The sequence below is a fragment of the Chaetura pelagica genome, unplaced genomic scaffold (genome assembly GCF_000747805.2).
Source record: "Chaetura pelagica isolate M959 unplaced genomic scaffold, ChaPel_1.0 scaffold638, whole genome shotgun sequence".
In the NCBI taxonomy this organism is placed as follows: Eukaryota; Metazoa; Chordata; class Aves; order Apodiformes; family Apodidae; genus Chaetura; species Chaetura pelagica.
The window spans coordinates 349,350-360,741 of record NW_009954298.1 but is presented as its reverse complement, the minus strand read 5'-3'; positions in this window follow the sequence as shown (position 1 = coordinate 360,741).

Sequence of the window (11,392 nt, the reverse complement as noted above, 5' to 3'; positions counted from 1 at the left end):
GTGATAAAACATTTTATCCATTCTGGAGGACAATATTTAAACAGATGCTATTAGTGGTAGTATTTCAAAAGTCAATGGGGCTAAATAAATCTAACATTTACTTCTACTAAAAATGTTATGAGGCCAAGCTCTTTTTTTCTTTAGGTGTTCAATTAAGCAAAAATACATACATCTCCTGCAGAATTTAAGACTGCCATGAATAGGAAAGCTTTTTGGTTAAGCTTTCATCTCTTCATGGAAAGAACTAAATTGATGATTTTTAAATAATTTACATCCCAGAAGTAGTATTAAAAAATTGTCCCAAATGGAGCTAAAAGCATCGTAAATATAATTTCCTGTCAGATTATATGCAATACTCTGATGAATGAATAGTTACTAAAAGGACACTAAGTGTGGACTTGGAAGGTTTTACTCCAGTTTTCTGAAAATGCCAGCTTTGAGCAGTGTGCCATTTGACTTCATTTTTGCTTGTCTTGAGTAAGCTCTTTGAGATACATGAGTGTGCACTTTTTTTTCTTTCTCTGATTTATTACATTGATGCTTCTGTTTTGAAGAGCCTTATCCATCTGAGAAGCTGAGAAGTAAAGGGAAACTCATCAATCCAGAATTTAGGGAAGGGGAGGGAACCATGACTGTTTACAAGCTGGATAAAGATCCTTTTCAGCACATCACCAGCTTGCCAATGAATGCAAATGTCTTTTTCTTTCAGCGAGGGTGTATGGCAGCAGTAGGAGACAGAGGAGGGAGTCAGTGTTACCTCTGCTGTTATAATGCTGAATTAAGACAACCTCCTACCCATCCTCTACTTTCAAACCCTGTTTGCTTTTCAAAGTGACTGGCATTTCTTAGTCTCCTGTTGCCTGTCTTGCTAAAATATTAATGCATCCAAAGGTTCAGATGGATGCAGCCATCCAGAACAGAGAATCAGAAATTAAAAGCAAACAGGCAGAACAAAACCCCATAACCAACACTTGGTTCTGAACTTGCTGTTAGAAAAGGAGGTGAGCATACATCCAGCTTGACAGGTGAGTGATCATTTTTTCCTATTAATGCAGTATTTATTAGCACTGACTCCTCTCCTTGTGCTTCCCACCCGCTCTGTTTTCACACCACTGCTCCTGTCCTGGCAAGTGCAGCGGCCACGCCTCGCCCACGTGTCCAGCCTCCTGTCCCATCCCCTCATTGTGTAAACAACCTCTTTCTCTGGTGCTTTTAATTGCTAGCCTGAAAATAATATGGGCAGTTTTCTTGTCTCCGTCTTCTTAAACATTCCAGGGACACACTGAGTATTTGGTTGGCTTGACTAAGGACATCAGCAATACATGAGTCGAGCAGACTAAGATTTTTCTTTTCACACCCAACTGACCACAGTCAGTTTATTTATGCAAACAAACGGTAGCTACAATGTGTGGACTATGAGCAGATGCCCTGAGTGCTTGCTCTGGCAGAGACATTAACTGGTGTGGAAATACCACTCAGTAACAGTGTTTTGTCCCATCCTGTAATATAGAACCAAGCAAGTGATGATAAGTAAAGCCCACCTGTGCTTCAACAGTCCCACCCCAGCCAGGTCTGATGGGGATGCACAGAGGGCCAGTGCAGAAGGGTCTTGGGGACTTCAATGGGAGCTGGAGGGACACAAGAAAACGGATGTGAATGAAGAAGGATACATTTTGCAGGTGGTCTACAAGGTGTTAATCACAGTTTCTGGCAAAGGTGAAGACCAAGTGAGTGCTCCTTCCTCCAGCCCAATTCCCACCAAAGCATTACAGCATGAGATGCATTTGCTGTGATTTTTATTTTTTTCGATACACAGCTCTGAAAATTAGGATAAATTTGTTTGAGAGATTGTGCTGGATGTTACTTTCCCTTGCCTCAGGAAATATTTCTGACAGATGTTTATAAATGTGTGAGCAGTACTTACTTCTATAATGCAGCACTACCTTCCAAAAGAATATTGGTGTTGCTCAAATTATACCTGTTTTTAATCATGTTACGCAAGAGCATGCTTGTTTTATATACTGGCTTTTTTTTTTTTTTTTTTTTATGCACAGAGACTTTTATAGATTTGTTGTTCATCACAGTGGGGGGAAAAAAAAAAAAAAAGGAAAGAAAAAAAAAAAAAAAAAAAACCACCAAGGAAATGTTTCTTCTCCTACAATTTGTTCTAGAAAATCTCTTTTCCCTCACCCTGCTTCAACTTCTTTGAGAGTTTCAGGCAGATTCCACAATTAGCAGAGTATCTCCTAAGAGAGGAAAAGGACAAAGGAAAGGCAATAAACAGAAAAAAGAACTCTGTTGCCCACTAAGACTATAGAAACCTGATCCATGAATATTCAGCTAAATATCAGAGATTCCAGCCCAGTGTTTCCAAAGGGGAGCCACCATCCTGCAGAGCAGCTTGTGCTTGATGTGCTCTTTCACATCTCATCTCTGAAATGGTCCCCAAAGAGCCAAGACAGCTTTGGGCACTTTAAACATCTCACAGGAAGCTCTGAACCATGATGGACATCCTTCAGGAGCTGCCCTGGTGCTCACATTCAGGAAGCACAAAGACAGCTGAAGTCAGCCTTATCTCTGGTTCCAGCGGTGGGCTGAACTCACAAAGGTAACGATCCCTGGCTGCAGCACCACATTAATCTTGGTGCCTGGCTTGTTGCATTTGCTATAACACTACACATTTGGGATATGGCTCATAAACACAATCACTGCACTGTTGGCCATTTCTTCTTTTGCAGCTCTGTGTGTTTCTAGGTTATGGGACAACCATGCTGAAATAAAAAGTGACAGTCCATGCCAAGTGTTGTTAAGACACTGCCATTTCAAATTTTAAAGAGAGGGAGTTGGCATAAATTGAATGCAGCTCTTCGGATGCACTATGTGTCTTCAGCGTGATTGGTGGAACTGACCTCTGAGCCCATGATGTAGTGTTGTGCTTAAAAACATAAGGCATGACCCAACATTTGATACTATGGTCACTGCCAGTCAGTCAGTGATCTGGATACTGCTGGAAAGGGGTTGTGCCTCCCCACCCAGGAGCCCTCTCAGATGCACAGCACTGACACTGGAACCACTGCTACTTGTATATCCTCGCAAGGTGCATGGTCCTGTACACAAGGAATGTCCTTGGGATCAGGCCACCCAGCGTTCAATCTGAATGAAGAACCTATCCTCTTCCCATTCCTGTGTGAGCTCACTCACTCATGTTTGAGAGTCTGCAGCAAATGGGGCCAAGACAAAATAGTCTTCATATCCTATATCATATGACTGCATGGATAACACCTTAGTCACTACATTCTGCAGCAACTCACAGGTCATCATCACACTTACAACCTGCTTTGTCTCCCTTCAAACATGGCCAAGACAACTAGATGTTTTTCTGCTGGTGGCACAGAAAGATACTGCACCACCACTTTCTTTTGTTGGTAAGGCAGCTGGCCTTCTCATCTGCTGCTCTGTGACATCCTGTTCTAAAGGCTGGACTGAAATTCAAAACAACAGGAACAGCCTTTGATGTTTTCAGAGGTAGGAAAAGTGCCATTTGGACAGCCAAGGAACATTAGAGCTTGCAGAACTATCATTAAAACCTGAAAAACCTGCCTTGGCATGAAAATACCAAGCAGACCTTTACACTGCTCTGATGATGAAGGTTTGTATTTCATTACAACAGTGAACTGTGATTATTTTGCAGAGCCACTTCTCCATCCCCAGCAATTTAATGGGTGTGAGAATTTGTGCCCTTGTGTGTACAATTTGGAAAGTCTCTAATTTGCTAATCAAGGGATCAGGATAGAGTGATCATCTTCCTGGTATTTAATAGCAGCATTGTAAAAGTAATTATGTGGAAGATGTCCTGATATTGATGCCCTATAAAAAAATTAAGATTGGATAGAAATATAAATTAATTCCTATCAACAGTTCTGTACAGTGTCTTTGGGAATAATTGCAATGTGAGTGACATACAATCGCTGTTCAGCTTCCCACTAGCTCAAAGCCCTTGAATCATCCATGCGGAGGTGCTGCCTGAGCAGGAACATGAAGATTAAAGCCAAGCCAAGAGCTCATGCCTGTGGGGGCTGACATGTAATTCTGCTGGCCCCAGTCAAGGATGTTGGCACAGAGGCAGCCTGGGGGCTGAGCTGGCTGTCCATGACGCTGAAGAGGAACAGAAGGCAGCCAGTAGGTGAACAGCAGCAGTTTAGCTCCAGAGTGGAAGAGGGACATCCAGCAAACCATGGTGAGAGCAGACACTGAACACTTCCATGGCACTCGTCCTACCTACTACACTAACTTATCCTCCCACAAGAGGGTGAAACAGAACTCTCAGGAGAGGAAATCCATGCTCTGTGAAGAGCAGAGGTAAGACAAATGCAGGAGTTTTGGGAAGCACTCGCAGCCTGCTTCCGCTTAGAGTGAATTCAGAAACGATAACAGCTAAACCCTAAGGAGAGTAGGATGAAAGGGCTTCACTCCCAGGCATGTGACACTGCTCCCCTTTGTGGGACCAGATGCAAGGAAAGAGCAGAGAAGAAAAGCAAGCTGGAGCTGAAAGACCTTTTTTTTTCTTTTAAAGAAAGAACAAAATGAAAATGATCCTGAAAGAACAACTGTTCCTTTCAAAGCCATTAGTTTGGGAAGCTGGCTGTAAAAGGGTACATTTCTGAAATGTGGCTGCTGTTACCAAGCAACAGCTGAGCCTGGCTCTGCTGCCAGCAGCGCCTGGGATGTGGGGAGGGGAGGTTGGGGAGCAAGTCCCACAGCTGGACCCCTGTGCTAGGAAGGGCCCAGGGAAGCAGGCACAGCCTGTGGCATGGAGGGGTGGGGATGTTCCGCAGGGACCAGCCATGGCCTAGCTCCTGCTCCAGAAATAACCCCAAGCTTTGAAAGGATGAGGATAGAAAACCAACTGATGCACTTTACTTGACCAAGACTGAGGGAGGCACAGGGAGCAGAGGAAAATCAGAAAGAAACCCAAAAGAGCTCTAGTTTTATGTGGATGTAACTATGAGCGTAATTGGATGCATATTACTAAAGCTAAGGTAAACAGCAAACAAAACTCTAAATTATTAACAGTTCTCACATGCATTGGACACACTGAAGTGTTTTGCAGGATTTTGTACAGCTCAGGGATCTAACGATGGAAAGAAGAAAATAAAACCTCCTGGGACCTGATGCTTCAGGGCAGGTTCTATACGCAGCTGAAAACCCACAACCCCGGCTGGGTCCAGAGCTCCATTGTGTTTCACCCCAGTAACTCTGGACAAGGATATCATTACACTTACCTAATCCATGAGCTGGTTTGTTACTTCCATTACTGTTCTAAACAACAGGCTATGAGAGATTAGCTGGCAAAAATCTAACCTTAAATCCAAGGTGTACAAAGAGCTGAGGACACAAGGTGCCAGTGAAACTGCAGATACATTGGCCTTTCTTCTCTTCAACAAACAGCTGCATTTAAAAGATAATAATAGTCTAGAGCATCAAAAAGCACCACTCAGAAAAATACCAGCACTTTAAGCCAGATGTCTTTTTGGAGGCTGAAAAACACTGAAATAAGGACAAAGGTAGTAATCTGATTTGGCTGAGGACTGTCCATCTCCCTTGAGCTCAGCACAAAGGGATCCCACAGTTAGACTCAATACCAGGAAGGAACATACATTTGAGTTGCTTTTGAAGGCACTTGAATAGCAGGAAGCACTCTGCTTCATGTGGCATGATTGCAAACAGAGTTTTCTCCTAGTCCTTCATAGACCTTAGTGTTGACACACTCCAGACCAGCACGCTCCATGTTTTGCTGCTGCTCCTGCAGACCGAGGTGCATGGCCAAGACCATGGGGGAAGCATGGAGCAGCAGTGGGTCCTGCTGGGCTCAGGCATATGGAGGAAGCATGGAGCAGCACTGGGTCCTGCTGGGCTCAGGCATAGCTGGCACTGCTGGCCCTGGTGGAGAGACACTGCAGAGCAGAAGGGGGCTTTGCAGATCATCTGCACCCCCAGACCTCCCGACACATGGCCACCCCAGTAGGTTCAAGTGCTTCTGCTGAGGCAAGGAAAGGTGGAGTCAGGAACCAACAGAAATGTGGCAGCCAAACACAGAGGACTACAGCGGATGTGACCAGAAGCGCTGCACAGATTTTGAAGCCAAAAAGAATGAAGGTCGTTTAGTCTGGTTTCCTACAGAATACAGACCATTAAATGCCCAGTAACAACCATGATAGCTGTGTCCTGTGGTCATGGTATACTAGAGACCATCCCTCCAAACCATAATCAAATCATCTCAAAGATTACAGGAATATTAAACTATCTCTGCACACATATTGCAATATGCTCAATACATTACTGACCAGAAGTGCTGATGTGTTCTTTGGGTACTAATCCTTGAGTGGTGCTTTTTAGGAAACTGACCTTCAGCAGCCACTTAGTAACAATTCCTTTGCATCACCATCATCTCCTAACAGTCAGGTCAAATTATACCCCTGTTTAGTGGCTGCAAGCACCAAGACCAGCAGAGAGCAGCGAAATGTTGACTTTTACTGCAAAACTAGCAATAAATTCTACTCCAGAACTCATGTTCACAAGACTACTCTGCTCAATGCCAGCAGCTGATTCCCTTGAAGCCTCTCCTGTCCACTGACAACACCTAGGTGTCTTGCTCCTCATCAGCAGTACAGGAAAACCATGTTATCATCTAATTTTTGTTCCACCAGTTGCATTTCTTTTCCCAGGGATGCTAACCACAGCACCAACACTTTCATGTGCAGCAGTATGTGCTATTGCCATCTGTGTAGTTGGCACTTCTTCAAAAAATATTTAAATATCTGTAGAACTTATAAGAGTGTAAATTAAACATGACAAAAACCTTAACACAACATAATGTATGCCTGAAGCAAGGGAACATCAACAAGTTCACAATGTTTGAAATGGGGAAAAAAACCCCTGCACAAGTGCTACACAGTCCCCCACTCCCTCCAATTTGCTAGAACTCCCTCCACATCCACTCACTTCTGAGCAAACCTGTGGCCAAAATGTGCACATGATAGCTGCTTTCCACAAACCTTTTCCATTTTCACTCGAATCAAATCAGTCTTCATTTTTTGTGCTAGTGCTAGGTGATGATTACTGAAGCATAAAGCAGCCACACCACTTAATTACACACAAAGAACCACCATCATTTTTTGTTATTTTGAAGCTTTCTTTCACCATGTTATACGAGGCTACGTTAAAGAGAAGAAATCAAATCCTAATGACCTTTAGGGCAGCAACAGCCTGACTAAAACTCATAGTGTTTACCTGTTCCTTTTTCACAGCATACTTCAGTCTTTAATAAACTGGAAAGACAACAACAGAAGCAGCTATAGTTACAGCAATCCTTATTTATGCTGAAAGTCTGCCTTCACCTTTCAAATCACTCCTGAATTTGGAAATTAACTTGGCTTTCCTTTACTACATTTTTCAGATTTTCAAATGTTATTTCATGTCCACATATATATTTCAAGACACTCTTCTATGTTATCTTTTTTGTTTTGTTAATTTACCTTTTAAGGGCTCATTTCTTCAAGTACTCATCCTAAGGAACATCATTTTGCCCAGTCAGATTCCCAAAAGTGCAAAGGAGTATCAGCTGCTTCCAAAATGACAACCCACCTTAGCAGCAACAATAGTAGGAAAGTGTAAACTCTACGTCTGGAGGCTCCAGACACAGATGGGCTGATTTGTGCTGCATTTTCCAGCACCTCCTCCCACCATTTGGAACCACACACCATCATGACGTGCATCAGACAGCACAGCATCACTAGTTAGAAACCACTCAGCACTGACATACAGATCAGCACCACTTCAGCATCTGTCCTTATTCTCATTACTTGAGAGACGCTTTAGGAATGTAAGCTTCTCCTCTGATCTTCAACACATGCTCCATGCGTGGCATTTGACACACTGAGTGCTCTGAGATCACTGCAAGTTTTGCCAATAATTGTGTTTGACCCGTTATTTTTCCCCACGTTAGGCTAATACAGCATTTATGTTATGAAACCAGTCATGGTGGAAAACAGAATGACATTGTCAACTGCTGCACTGAACAGCTGTTTTGCTCCATTGTTTCATGAAATAACTGAAAATTGTAGGTAGGCATTACATGGAATGCCTAATCTCCAAGTATTTAGGAGCAGTAAATAAAAAGGATCAGAAAACTATTTGCTACATTACATTCATTTATTAAACCACACAATCTTTTAGATATTTCTTATTGAAACCACACGAGCAAAAACTGTCACTTTCCGAACTGAGCCTTACTTTACAATTGAGTCTATTTTCTGAAGTGACTGAAAGTTTGAGTCATTTAGTACAAGCACTACTCCCATAACAGGATTCTGAAAGTAATGCTACCCATTTAGCAATTTCTGCACTGTGTTTTGTGCAACAACACAGCAGAACCATCAAGCAGAGAAAGAAAGTGGTTAAGATTTCACTCATATGCAGAAGGCTCCCAGCTGCCACTCATTCCATCAATGACTGACTTTACAACAGGACCATCATGACCACAATGCTTTCTTTTCCTCGTTTGGTCCCTTTTCTCTTGGTGTTATTAGATAGAATTTTTTCATGTCTACATCCTGCTCAGCTTTGCACCTAGTTTTCCTTTACTTTGCTCATTCTTACACTACTTTTGCCATGTAAAATATCCGATTGTCCTTTGAATTTACAACCTGATCCATTTCCCTCCTAAATTTAATAGGAACTGCAACAAGCACTTAGATGGGTCTTGTCAAGGCACAGCTTCTCTGTAGACACTGGGATGACACATGAGAAAACAGCACAAGTAAAACAAGAATAACATCCCGTAGGTCTGAGCCTGTAAACATGTGAAACAATCTCACACATCATTCTTCACAAGAACCACCACTCATGCCTTTTCCCATACAGCACATCATATTTCCAACCTCTCTTTCCAAAGAGCAAGATTTCTCAGCAGTGCCTTTGGGAGGAGCGGAAGATGGTGGCACAAGGTCTAACGAAGATGGAGGCTGAAGGTCCATTATTCAGCGTCACCTCAAAGCTTTTTCAGGGCTCACCCTTTAAAGTGATGACTTTGCATGGCCATGCTCGAGACTCTGTTAGCACTTCACACACAAAACAGGTATTTCTCATTAGGGCATTTAAACTGCAACTCTGAACAAAATATTAAACTGAGCACCCCCTCCAGCCAGGATGGATTAAACGGAGCTTGAAGAGAGCGTGCATCACAAGGTCAGCCTCTGCTCCTTCGGAGAGACAGCAAATTCCACGAGTGGGGCGTATTGCCTCTGCCCCGGCATACAACACTATCCTTCCTTTATTTTTCTTGATGCTCCCCCTAATACGGTGCTGGTCTGAGACCTGAAGGAAGTGATGTGACATGGCTGTTTGTAGCTGGTCACCCCCTCAATCAGGTCACCTTGCAGCAGCAGGGTCTTGCCCATGGCTGCACCAAGTCCTGCAAGTCCCCATGGTGTTCTGCACACAAGATCCTGGAAACAAGCTGGCACTAAAGACAGCTCAGTGCAGCGGTGCTGATTTTTTGTAAAGCCTGGTAATTTGTCTAGGCTCTGCCTGAACTCAGAAACCAAGGCAGAGGCAGCTGTGAGACCCATAAACGATAGTGATTGTTTTCATGTCAAACCTGTGCAAACAGTCCGTACATCAGAGGGGCAGCAGGTCCCTGGGACCAGCTGAGCTGGCCTCACCCTCCAAGCACACCAGGCAGCCACAGGACAGGCTGGGGCTCCCAGCTCTCCCTTCCTGCCCCAGCCTGTGCCTGGGGAGGGCTCCTCAGCTGCAGCAGCTCCAGGTCTCTCACGGCTGCAGAGCCAGCAAAGCGAGGCCATGGGCACAGGCCTCGCACTGCTCAGCTGCTGTGCTGCAAACCTAGTACATTTTCACCATTGCTTTTCTCGCTGATAATTCTGGACTTCACTTCCTACCACTGCTTCACCTGGGCAAATTCCTGTATTTCTATTGATTTAGGTCCCAACCCAGCACAACATTTAAAAATGTCATTACATGAAACAGGCAATTAATTTAACTTCAGTAAAATTAATTTCAGACTTTTGCATCCTTAAAGCTGCACACACACATAAAGGTCGGATGGGCTGCAATCTGTAAGATGCACTTCTTGGGGTAACAATACATCCCCAGCTATGAGTATTTTAAAATTGGAAAGTTACATTGCTAAGTCTCAGGGTTCTCATTTAATCAGAACTCCCAAAATCACTGTACAATTGAAGCCCTATCAATACATTAGGTCCCACAAAACATCTTTTAGGAGCAAAATCATTTTAGCTGTTCATTTTCACATCTTACTGCGTCTGAAGGGTCACCAAATTCACGTGAATGCAGACCTGGATTAGAAACACACACAAGCTACAGACTGTGAAGTGTGGAGCCAAGAAAGCCACGTGTGAGTGAGCAGTGCCCCCATCGCTTCAGCAGATCAGGTCCTGCTCATGGGGGTCCTCTATGGAGAGAGATCCGAGCATGCAGCACCCCATGTGGCACCCAAATCCCCTCTCTCCTCTCAGATCCAAGACAACCCTTGAGAGCTGCACTTCCCCAGCTAGGCAGGAGCTCGGTCTCACTACGCTGACCCACACTCCTCAGCACAGGGAGCAAACCACATTTTGGCTCAAAGGGACAAAAAACCACAGGTTTGATTTAAATATGCAAAGACTATGGGGTGCTTCAAAACCACATAGTTACAAGTGTGCAGCCTACTGCCATACAAATGCAGATGCTTTAACAATAATTATAAATTGTACATATATAATATATATGTAAATTATTATTACCAATCTCCAGATGAACCAGTAGCAGAAAAGGGCCCACCTTTGCAGTGGAGGCAGCAGAGCAGCACAGGCAGCCCTGAGGAAACCCAGCAAACTGCCTCTCAGCTCGCACATTTATAAATAATTTACTTCTATTCACCTGTGCCCAGAATAACAATTTGCTGCCTGAAATCTCCAAGCTAGTGCCGTGAGGCTGCTGGGGACTCGTTTTCCCTGGACCCTCCGGACCTGTTGGTAAGGGGCTGGGGTCTCCAGAGGGACCTGCCCCTAGTGGGAAGAGGCACCGGGAAACAAACACAGGAGCATCCATTCAGCTGATCGCATTAGGTCTTCCCGCTGCTGCCGCCGCCGCTTCAGCATCTGCCTATGCAGCCATCCGTGCCCTCAGACAAACAGACGGGCACACGGAGGCTGCGGGTAGGTCTGCAAACGCCTGTAGCTGCGTAAGGCTGCAGAGCTCTCCGTGCGGCAGGCGCGCAGAGCTGCTTCCCGAGCAGGGCAGCGTTACGAAACACGAGTCCCGGCCGCGGCCGAGGATCCCGGTGGAGCAGCGCCGGGGCCGCTCCCGTGCC